Genomic DNA, 9,781 nt, shown 5'->3' on the forward strand with positions numbered 1-9,781 from the left:
AGTACATCTGCTGCTTCCCCCGGAAGCTTACTATAATAGGGATCAGTCTACTTAACAATTTCAACTTAACTGCATGTAATACCCTGGGCTCTATTGCTTCCAAAAGCTGACTTATAATTAAGATGAATTTCAAGTATTTCTAAGCAGCAGAGTAAAGGTTCATGGAAAGGGGAAATGTTTAGAGGTAATAAAACATTTGCAGGGATGTTTTAAACATCTGATAAATCAGATATACACAAAGTGATATTCTTAACTGTGTGCCTACTAAACTAGATTTTTTTTATTGTATGACAGTCTTCTCCCTCTTAACTCCCCCTTCTCCCAGTTCCCTTTCAATTGATCCTAAGTGCTTATATTTCCTGGATAAGAATTGCTAATAAGATGCTTTTATGCTCTCCTTTTTGAGTAAATCAGAAGAATAAAGGCTGGGGGAGGGGAGAGATAAGCTAAAAAGCAAGGGAAGAACTTCTTTTAAACTGCCACTTTGCCTTTTCTTTAACATTTCAATTAATCATAGGAGCCTTTGATTCTTTTAAGATGGCTTTGGACCTTGACTTGTATTGGGGAAGAACATAGCATTGCATCTAATGTGAAAATAATATATATGATATATATGATACATATATATAGTGTGATGAGATTAAACTTTTCTGATATATTTACTGTCCCATGTTGGGCAGCAATAAATTTCCCCGATGATGTAGTTATACCATATTATATAAAATTTACAGTATACCCTAGGTCACTTATTAGTAAGTAGTAACTAGAAACCAGAATCCATGGCTTCTGATTTGTTGCCCTTTCTACTGTATAATCCTTTATGTCTTTAAATTTAAACTTCTTTTTTTCTTTCCTTTTTTCCTTCTTTCTCCTTCCTTCCTTCTTTCCATCCTTCCTCTCTTCCTCTCCCCCTCCATCCCTCCCTCCCTTCCCTACTATTCCTGTCGGCTTCAGAATTTATAGCATACTTCTTTAAATAACACAGTACATGTCTTCTTGGACAGTTACACTTTCTTTCATGTATAATACTTGCCTTATGTCATGTAGTAGGCTGCATAAGCTACCTAAGGACCTGTTACCTAGTTCTCCAATGCCCCACAGATTCCACTGCAGTGCCTTGCGTATAGTAAGTAACACTGCAATGGCTAAGAGCATAGTTTTTTTTGTTTTTGTTTAAACTTGTATCTTTTAAGTCTCTTTTATTTATTTATTTTTGCTGTGTTGGGTCTTTGTTTCTGTGTGAGGGCTTTCTCTAGTTGCGGCAAGCGGGGGGCCACTCTTCATCGCGGTGCGCAGGCCTCTCACTGTCGCGGCCTCTCTTGTTGCAGAGCACAAGCTCCAGACGCGCAGGCTCAGTAGTTGTGGCTCACAGGCCTAGTTGCTCCGTGGCACGAGGGATCTTCCCGGACCAGGGCTCGAACCCGTGTCCCCTGCATTGGCAGGCCGATTCTCAACCACTGCGCCACCAGGGAAGCCCAAGAGCATAGTTTTGAGTGTCTGACAGACTAGAGTTCCAATTTCAGTCTTATGTAGACAAGTTAGTTATGCTCTCAAACCTCATCTGTTTAATGGGAATAGGTATAATACCAATGGGGCACTGTGATAGAATGCATGGAAAGTACCTGGTGCATAGCTCTATAAATAATTGCTATTATTATTTTGTGAGTAAATATTCCCACTAGTGCCAAATCTGTCTGTGTCCTTTTAGAGTGGGTTTAATTTTGCAATACTCAGGTTTTTAAGAGTCAAATCTGATTAATTTGTTTGGTGATTACACTGATGGTGACAATAATGACTTACTGGAATAGTTCCTAAGCTGGTCCTGAAAGAGGTAAGAAAAGCCTAGGTGTTTAAGCTCCCAAAGTTACCCCCTTGAAGGAAAAAATCTCATTGATATAAACAACTACCTAAGCCCTATTTTGTTTAGAGCTATTCTATATTCTAAAACAAGGACAATTATGTTCAAGCCAAAAAGGGTAGAGCCTATATAGTTAAAAGAGAACTGAAATCTGATGATGGTAGGTTAAAAAAAGAAAAAAAAAGGAATCAGTTTTCTCTAAATAAATTCAAGACTCCTAGCCTTCGGAGGGAAAAATGACATAACTTCTCCCACCAAATTATGGAGCTGTACAAAATGATCTTACAGCCCTCTGGCCTCTAAACATTATCTGGTTCTATGGAATCATAGGACCATTTGTATATGCTTATGAAGCATAGAGAATGATAAAACGCAGCAAGAGTCTGAGTTGTTCAATTTTATTTTTCTGGAGTTGAGCTCCTACTATGTTGGTTAGGTGGCCAGGCCCTGGATGAGGATCACATGCTATGATCTTCATGTGATTTAAGAAATCACTCACTAGGGACTTCCCTGGTGGTGGGCTCAGCGGTTAAGAATCCACCTGCCAATGTAGGGGACATGGGTTCGAGCCCTGGTCCAGGAAGATCCCACATGCTGTGGAGCAGCTAGGCCCGTGTGCCACAACTACTGAAGTCCACGCACCTAGAGCCCGTGCTCCACAACAAGAGAAACCACCGCAATGAGAAGCCCGCACACCGCAACAAAGAGTAGCCCCTGCTCACCGCAACTAGAGAAAGCCCGCACGCAGCAACAAAGACCTGATGCAGCCAAAAATAAATAAAATAATTAATTAAAACAAGAAAAGAAATCACTCACTGATGAGCTTAATATTTGCCATCAGAAACATTCTGAAATGGATTATTTTAAAAGTGGTGGTAACTCTTCATGGGACTGAAAAATGGTGTGGCTGCTATGGAAAACAGTGTGGCGGTTCCTCAAAAAATTAAAACAGAACTACAATACGATCCAGCAATCCCACTCTGGGTATACATCTAAAATAATTGAAAATAGGATCTTGAAGAGATATTTGCACACCCATGTTCATTGCAACATTATTCATATAGCCAAGATGTGGAAGCAATCTAAATGTTCATCAATGGATGAATGGATAAAGGAAAAAAATATATATATATATCACAACACATATGATGAAATATTATTCAGCCCTAAAAAAAGAATGAAGTCCTGTCATATTCCAGAACATGGATAAACCTGGAGAGAGTTATGCTAAGTGAAGTTAAGTCAATTGCTAAAAGATAAATAATGCATGATTCCACTAATATGAGGTATCTAAGGTAATCAAATTCATAGAAACAGAAAATAGAATGGTGGTTGCCAGGGGCTGGAGGGAGGAGAAAATGGGGAGTTGAGGTTCCATGATTATGGAGTTTGTTACACAATGTGAAAAAGTTCTAGAAATCTGTTGTACAATAATGTGCATATAGTTAATACTGTATTGCACACTTAAAACTGTCGAGTAAATTCACATTGTGTGTTCTCTTTTTTTTAACCACAGTTTTTAAAAAGCAGGTTGTGGGCTTCCCTGGTGGCGCAGTGGTTGAGAGTCCGCCTGCCGATGCAGGAGACACGGGTTCGCGCCCCGGTCCGGGAAGATCCCACATGCCGCGGAGGGGCTGGGCCCGTGAGCTATGGCCGCTGAGCCTGCGCGTCCGGAGCCTGTGCTCCGCAACAGGAGAGGCCACAACAGTGAGAGGCCCGCGTACCGCAAAAAAAAAAAAAAAAAAGCAGGTTGTAAATGTATAGTAAAGGCAGTGATGATAACAACAAAGCAGAAGCCCATGTTTGCTAAGAATATATAGATCATATATATTCTACATTTATTACTATTGGCTTGGTTAAAAAATGCAGTGGACACATTTATCTTAATTTGCATGTAACACGATGCATAACTAATATGTTGCATGATAGAATTTTTTTCCAGTCCTGGTAGTTGTTCTGGAAGGTGGAAATTCAGAAGAGAGGTCCTGGGGGACTCTTCAAGTGAGGATTTGTTACTAGTACACAATTTACAAGGAAACTGAAGAGAGTCGGGAAAGGGGAGCCAGAAGTAACTCATCAGCCACCAGAACTGAATGGGCCATTCCAGGGCAGGAAGAAGGAGGTGGTCAAGTGTTTGTAGCAGAAGCGAACACAGGACATTTAGAACTGAGGCCACGAGCACTGGGCAACCCCTTGGATACACACCAACAATGGGAAGAGTCCTGAGGAACTGCTGAGAGGTTGCCACATTCGTTCACTCAGCAAAGTACTGAGCATCCAGTGTGTTATAGACAGTGATAGATATTGCAGATACAGTTATCAGGAAATGACGCAGATACTGAATTTTGTGATAAGTCTGCAATGTTCATGATAATTTGAGAATGGAATGTAAGGAGCAATTCACACTCCTACAGAGGAATGAAATGGGAAGGGAGGGAGCGTGCTACCAAGAAGTATGAAGGGTCTCAGATTTTACCCTGCTTGCAAGCTAACAAATTATCCTGCCACCATTTCGTGGATGCTGGTGGAAGACACAAAACTCCTGTGTCAGAGATGAAGAGCAGTATATTACACATAGCAATAACAGTAGCCAGAATACCAGCAATTTTGCATCAGTTCCCTAAGCCTCAAATTCCACAGAGCAGCACAAAGAGGACCAGATGTCACCTGCCCAGTGGGTTGTATTACAGGAGAGGAGCCCTAAGCTTTAGGAACCCAAACCTTTTATAATGGGTAGTAGGCATGCCTGTCCTTTGCTCCAGAGGGAGACACTATCTCTGTCTTCCATGGCTATTTGCTATACAAACATCCTTGAAGAGATAGTCCAGCACAAAGTGCAGCTTGTGTCTCTCTTTCAAGATGTGCAGAAATGCAAGAGAACCATGAAGAACTGTCTCCTAATACATGCTTGACTGTGGAGCTGATATCTGCAGTGAATCTTGAGGGTGAGTGGAAGTTTTCTAGTTGGACTGGGTTGGGGCGAGCCTTCCAGATAGAACGGTATGAATATGGCACTGAAGTACAAAAGATCAAGGTATATTCAGGATACTGACCTGTAGCTCTAGGTCAGTACAGCTGGAGTACAGGCCACATTGGAGAGTGGAGGGAAAAGAAGCAGGACCACGTCAAAAGAGGCCTCATGCCATGCTAAGGAGCTTGAACTTTGTCCAGGGGGCCATAATTTCCCAAAAAGCTGCCCTTTGGACAAGTGGCCTGTGGTGCACTGTCTTCTGTGTGCCCTGTGCCAGGTGCTATAGCAATTTTATCTCACTCAATCCTCACAACCAGGTAGGCTAGGTATAATATTACTGTCCTCATTTTACAGATGAGCAGAGGCTCAGAGAGGCTAAGTAGCTTAGTGGGCTTCACACAGCAGATACATGACAAAAGCATGATTCTCCTCCAAGTCTACTTGACTCAGAGTCCTTGTTCTTAGAGCTCTGAGTGTCCTGTGAAAAGTAGAAGGGAGAGAGGAGTAATAGCTGGAGGTTGATGGTTAGAACTACAGACAGATCCAACAAGGTCCTTTTTACTAGCCAAGATTTCTGTCCATATTTCTTAAGCTCTGAAATAACACAACTCACTGGTTCTTGCTGGCGCACTCCCTTCACCTATCGCAGTCTACCTGAGACCACCTTTTTTCTTCTGCTTTACTTGGACCAGTAAACCTTAGACAACTGGTACAGCTGGACTGTGTGATAGGCGAGAAACATCTCCCTTGTTTATCAAATAGCATGGAATTTAACTGAGATAAACATAAACTCGTACTTTTTGGTTAATTTAATTGCACCTGATGGACAGGAGTCAGGGCTGCTCATGGGAAAACTGACTTATCTGCAGTTTGTGAGAAAATGACCTGCAGATATTGATCACAACTGAGACGACGATGTGTGTGTTTGCAGTCGTGCTAATGCAAACCTGTGTTGTGTTCCTAGATGCATACTGTCCAGGACAAGGAAGGTTTAGTTTCATTATATGTCACTTTGGTCCTACTAGGTCTACCATATTATAATCATCTTTGAATTCCACATTTTAAGAGTCAAGACCTAGAATGCAGGCAGTGAATAACCAAGAGGGTAAATGTCTGGAGGCCAAAGTAATATCAGCCATAGCAATAGCTAATCCGTTCTACAGAGGTTAAAAAACTTGGCTTGGAGAGATTAAAAAACTTACTCAGGGTCTCACAACAAGTCAGTGACAATGCAAAATTCAAAGATGGGCTTGTCTCATCCATGCTTTATTGCTTTGTGTGTGTCTGTTTCCTTAGCCATACCAAGAGTGGCTTTATCATTGGATTCATATTTGTCTTTGATCATATTCAAAAATCTATAGTAGACAAGATTTAATGTCAACTGAACTTTTATTTCAGGGGTTTTACTGCAACGTGTCTAAGAAATAACGAGCAAAATACGCACGTGCATGAACACATGGCAGTGGGATGCCTAGTATAACTTCTGGCACCTGAAAGTTAATCATTCCCTCCTCTTCAGCAAGGAGCTTATCTTCATGTAAGAGTTCTATGTCCAGCTCTGCTTGATACAACTTCAGGGGAAGAAAGAAAAACAATCAGAAAATGAAAAGTTTGAGGATACTGAAGGGAAGTGTAGTGAAGATCTGTGAAGTGAGATCTGTAAAGGAAGAGGTGAAAAAAAGGTTTAGACCAAAAAGTAAAAGTTGGGGAATAAATTCACAGCATAATTGCGGGATTTAGAAATTCCACATCTTCCAGCCAGGCCTGCTGCAGGTCTAAACCACTAAAGAGGTGCGTGTTCTTACTCATGCTCTGTTTGGTGGATGAGAAAAAGAGAAAAGTGGTGCTGGTGGGAAGGAACACTGTGTACTAAGATATTGGCCCCAACACCTTCATGCTTCATTAGAGGCACGCCAGGGGTCTAAAGGGACTTCAGCACTCCATTTCTAGACACACCCATGCTAAGCTTTTATTTAGTACATTCATAAATCTTTTATGACTGTCCTCAAATAGTGCACCATGCCTCAACACCTTTACATAGCACCTAGCAAAGTGCTTTGCACACAGTGGACCAGGGGGTCCCCAAATTTTCCAAGGGAGGAATAAACTGCTTTTCACTTTGTCTCCTGATAAGTGGAATGGTGCTGATAGTCTCTAGTCAGCGGCTGGTATGTTCGTGGTGGGGCTGATGTGGAAGTAGGGAAAGGAATGTAGTTCACAATGAAAAGCTTCTGAATTGTGTCCACCCCACCCTACCTCACCTGGCCAGTGTTTCAAGCCTCAAGCTTCGAGAAACACCAAGCTCTGTCTACTCCCTGCCAGGGGAAATGTTGATGACCCACATAAAGAGAGAGATATAGTGGCAACTTCTAGCCCATCATTTAATGAGTTACACTTTATGAACCCAAAATTTTCTTGAGCACCCCCTCAAAGACCTCTATCAATTGGTAAGTATTTATTGTCACATTGAAAACGCATTTTGTATCAATGGGAAATTTCAAGCCCATCACTCTATATTGGTTTGCTGTTACTCCTTCTCCTATCTACCATAAATAATAGTACTAGTGGTATTTAGTAATTTCTGTTTACTGTCTGCTGTGTGGTTGTATCTAAATCGTTCACCAGCTCTATCTAGGAGCTCATAAACCTGTAGACCCTTGACACTAAGCACACATTCTTTCAGCTAACAAAGGTGCAGATATATTTCTCTAGTTTGCAGATTGTATGGCTATCATTGGCAAGGGATAGGTGCTATGTGAATGTGACTGGGGAGAATAGTTTTCATAATTGTAATTGTAGACATAGAATCTTTAAAGTTAGTATAAGATTTTTAAACATTTTTGAATCCCTGCAAGGTGTTTTCTAGACCTCTTGTCTATAAGAGTTAGAGAAGAAAAGGTAGATAAATGCAGGAACATATATAACCATACAAAAAGATTATAATTTGTTTGCTTTGGCTAGCATTTTTCAGAAAATTTATATTCTGCAAGTTCAAACTTCTCATTAAAATAACTATGATGACTTAACAGGTTAGCAGTTGCCTTATATTTATTATTTTTAAAATAGTCTACCAATAAAGATTAACTTAGTCATGTAGAGCAACTTTCTCTTGTAGCTTTTTTTTTTTTTTTTTTTTTTTTTTGCGGTATGCGGGACTCTCACTGTTGGGGCCTCTCCCGTTGTGGAGCACAGGCTCCGGACGCGCAGGCTCAGTGGCCATGGCTCACGGGCCCAGCCGCTCCGCGGTATGTGGGATCTTCCCAGACCGGGGCACGAACCCATGTCCCCTGCATCAGCAGGCAGACTCCCAACTGCTGCGCCACCAGGGAAGCCCTCTTGTAGCATTTTTAGTGATAACATAACTGTGAACGAAGACTGAAAAGTCTGATATGTTTTCATTTTCCAAAATGAATATGTATGATTATATATTTTGGGAGTGGTAAGTATGACTTACTACAAGCACTGACAAAAATTGATCCCCCTTAATTATGAATGTTTCAGGAATTAGAAGAGATTTTAATTTTAAAGCTTGACTCCTAAAGTTTCACTTAGGCTTGATGTCCGCTAAGCAATCATATTCCCATTTATACCAGTCAAATGCCATTTATCACTGAATGGCAGCAGCTAATGTGGAGTGGTACCCTGGCTACCTGCTTTCAGTTCAAAGCTTTTGTACTAGTGGAGTGTTAAATTTTTAAAAGATTTCTCAGTGGCCTCTTCACAGCTTTTGAGGGTGCAAGAAATCCTTTTCTGAGTCCCATAAAGGTTGTTTTGTTTTATCACCTTAAATGGAGGGAAGGAGAGAGGAGCTGCCCTCTTTTTGTCCATCTCTACTTGAAGAATCTGACTCAGCTCAGGGGAGTCCAGATTAAAATCTCACTGTGTGTTTTCTAAGGCTGCCCCATTTTCTAATAGGGTGGAGGGAAGCAGAGGAAGGAAGAACAGGGGAAAAAGGAGGACTTCCCTGGCTACCCCATCTAAGGGAAAACCCCATTCTCCCCCACTGTCATTCTCTGTTCCTAGCACAGCATTATTGCATATATTTACTCGTGCTGTATTTATTTCCTCTCTCTCCCACTAGAGGACTTTATCTCGCTTACAGCAAGCTGAAGATTTTCTGGCATAAAGTGGACACAATATCTATTCGATGAATGAATTAGTGCATTTTGTAGACATAATCATTTCATCTGTTGAGAGTTTAATATTAATGTTAGGAGAATATTAATTGTTTGAAATAGACTTTTTTCTCTGATTTGAAATCCTATCATGTCAATATAAAATGCTCTTTTTGAGGAATTTCTTACAGGCAACTATCTTAATCAGTATTTGGTTTAATTGGGCAAACACATACTCAGGCACTCTGTTGGAGGCTGAGAAAATCAAGATGAAATGACACAGCCCCAACCCTCATTGAACTCACATCATAACTGTGGAGACAGACGTATAAACAAATGCTGATAAGGCTCTGTGATATGTGCTGTAACAGTGCTGCGGGGACTGGGCTGGGGAGGAATGTGCTTAAGTGGCAGAGAGGATAATCCAAGACAGGATATAAGTTAAAAGTTATCAAAGTAACACATGAACATAAAGATTCATGATGAGAACAAGCAGTTCTGTGTACCCCTCCCCATCCCCCAATCAGAGCCTCCATCTCCCTCCTCCAGTCTGGGCTGATGACTCTATCAGCTGCTGTATAGCTCTTGTCCTGGGACTTTCCTATTTAATTCTCCAGAGTTGGAGTTGTGTTTCCTGGATCCCATGTCTTCCTTCTTGCTTATTCCTTTATTTTGCTAAAGTATATCCTGTAGTAGATCTCCACGAAAGGGTGCTTGGGAGGTATTATTTGAGTCCTTGAATACCTGAAAATGCTTTTGTTTCACTCTCATGCTTGATTGGCAGTGTGGCAAAATACAGAATTCTCCACACTGAAAATCATCATTCTTCAAAATTTT

This window comes from Lagenorhynchus albirostris, chromosome 1 (assembly GCF_949774975.1).
Source record: "Lagenorhynchus albirostris chromosome 1, mLagAlb1.1, whole genome shotgun sequence".
Taxonomy (NCBI): domain Eukaryota; kingdom Metazoa; phylum Chordata; class Mammalia; order Artiodactyla; family Delphinidae; genus Lagenorhynchus; species Lagenorhynchus albirostris.